The 2,360-nt window shown below is 37.7% G+C and overlaps 1 non-coding gene across 1 annotated transcript; it reads right to left on the bottom strand.

Moving 5' to 3' along the window:
- Positions 1–971: 971 nt before the first annotated feature.
- Positions 972–1,078, bottom strand: LOC116074019. Its single transcript, XR_004112009.1, has one exon. It is a non-coding gene; the product is annotated as a U6 spliceosomal RNA (small nuclear RNA).
- Positions 1,079–2,360: the final 1,282 nt, after the last annotated feature.

Below are 2,360 nucleotides of genomic sequence, written 5' to 3'. Positions count from 1 at the left end.
TCAGTTGTTAAGGTACTTGAAATAACATCTGTCTCATTGATTGCTTTGCCATTTATGGCAATTGGCTCTTATGATGACCAAAAACCCCTATTTGATAGGGAAATTATCAATGAAGCCATGATTGTTCTTTATAGATAAGGTCTGAGTAGGTCTCTAGACACCTTGTCAATTCTTAATTCCAAGGGATAAGTCTTTCTGGTTAGAATAATGTGTCAGGACATGGAACAGGTATGAGGAAAGAAGAATGGAGGGTGCCATGAATTTAAGACAATGTTTCTCTCTATGAGATTGAGTAAAGGTCTTCTTTGGACCACAAACAAAGGGATTGTCTTATTTTGCAATTTTAATTTTGCAATTACTATAAAGTAACTGCCATCACTACATTCCACATAGGGACTCCCTTGTTTCTGCTAATCTAGGTAAATTGACCATAAAATCTGGAATAGTATATAACTTTGAAAACCACATGGATAGTAACACAGTGTGACTGCTTACAGAATGTTTTTGCCCTGACTTTGCTTCAAATGATAAATCTGGACCTATCTATTCATTCATTCATTTATTCATTCATTCATTCATTCATTCATTCACATACATGCATATTCAAAAAATGTGTGAGTGTGTATGCTTTAGTGATTCCTTATAATCTCATCTGGTTGTGTCTTATTTAAATAGATATGAACACTGCCCATTCCGAAGGAGAGAGTGCTCAACCTCAAAAGTTTGCAGATACACTATTATTATTTTTGCTTTTTGTTTTGCTGTTCTTTGAGACTGGTTTCTCTGTGTGGCTTTGGCTGTCCTAGAACTCACTCTATAGAGCAGGATGACCTTGAACTCAGAGATCCTAATGCTTTACCGCCCAGCTCAAAATACATAAAACAAAACAAAAAAAGAAAAAAAAGAAGAAAGGAAAGAAGGAAGAAAGGAAAGAAAACAGAGACCAAATTAATTTTCTTTCTTTCTTTTTTTTAAATATGGAATGCTTTATGAGTTTGCATGTCATCCTTGTGCAGGGGCCAGGCTAATCTTCTCTGTATTGTTCCAATTTTAGTATATGTGCTGCCAAAGCGAGCATCAAATTAATATTCTTAAGGACGAAACGTTACAAAGTCTGTTCTAGCTCCCTTTCCTTTTTGGTGAGGGTTAGGGAAATAACTTCTCAAGTTCTTGCCTGCTATGTTTTCTGGGGCTAGATGAGAGAGGATATCACTTAGACTCACTGTCAGAGGACAGCAACTGCCACGGCTACATAGGACCCCTTATACATCTGTGATTAAAATTACCTGCCAAATCGCCTTCCACTTTCTAATGAGCCCAGTGAATTAAACTTGACCCTAGATATCAAATTCAGATACTTAATGAAATTCTAAACATCTTATGTCATCGTAGAGCAATAATAGCTCAGTGATACCCTCAAATAGCATTTCTCTGGCAAAAGGATAACTGTTTTGCCTACCAGGCACCAAATTTACTTTTGCATAGTCAAATTATATTTAAATAACAACTGACAGATAGTCTTTGGAGTATAGAATGCTTGGATGTTAAGAAATGTTCTCTTGTGGTCTTTAAGTATCAGAGGGCTCTGGGATATGACGCCATGTCCTAAAAGTGGTGGTCTGGGCTGCAAGGTGACTTATTTTCTTGTAGAACAAGTAGCTGCTCATTGAGGTGGGGTTGGCCACAGGGTGGGCACAGCAACAGTACTTTCACTCTCCCTTTCATTCAGTCCTAGCTTTTAAACACAGCTCTCTCTACTTCCTCTGTGTCTCATTTTTACCATCTGGACAATTAGAAGTTGAGGTTTGCACGTCTTCCTGATAGCATGACTTTAATAGATAGATGACTTAGTTTCTGTTTTTATCACTTTGATAAAACACCCAGATAAAAAGTGTTCACTTTGGTTCACCATTTATTCAAGTTACAGCCCCTTATGGCAGTAAAGCCAAAGGGAAAGAATTTGAAGTCTCTGCTCACATTGCATCCACAGTTGGAAAACAAAGAGCTTGAATGTTTGTGCTCAACTCCCAAATGTATACTAGTCCAAGCCTAGGGGATGGTGCTACCCTGTTTAAGGACTTCCTACCCCATTTAGTACAGCTACAACAGTCCCTTAGAGGAATGCCCAGAGCCCCATTTGACAAAGGATTCTGCATTCTTCCAAACTGACAATACTGCCTATCACAGTGAATGGCATTGTTATCAGCTCTTCTCTGGGCTCAAATTTAACAAAGTTTTAGGAGGAGAGGAGGGAAGAGGGGCTGTGATCAGGACTAAAGTGAATAAGTAAATTAATTAATGAAAAAAAAAACCAAAATTCTGTCACTGTGTAAATAATTAAGACAACGGTATCTTTTTAA

The sequence above is a fragment of the Mastomys coucha genome, unplaced genomic scaffold (assembly GCF_008632895.1).
Source record: "Mastomys coucha isolate ucsf_1 unplaced genomic scaffold, UCSF_Mcou_1 pScaffold23, whole genome shotgun sequence".
Classification (NCBI taxonomy): domain Eukaryota; kingdom Metazoa; phylum Chordata; class Mammalia; order Rodentia; family Muridae; genus Mastomys; species Mastomys coucha.
Note: the sequence above shows the minus strand (reverse complement) of the source record. Positions and strands in the feature narration are given on the sequence as shown.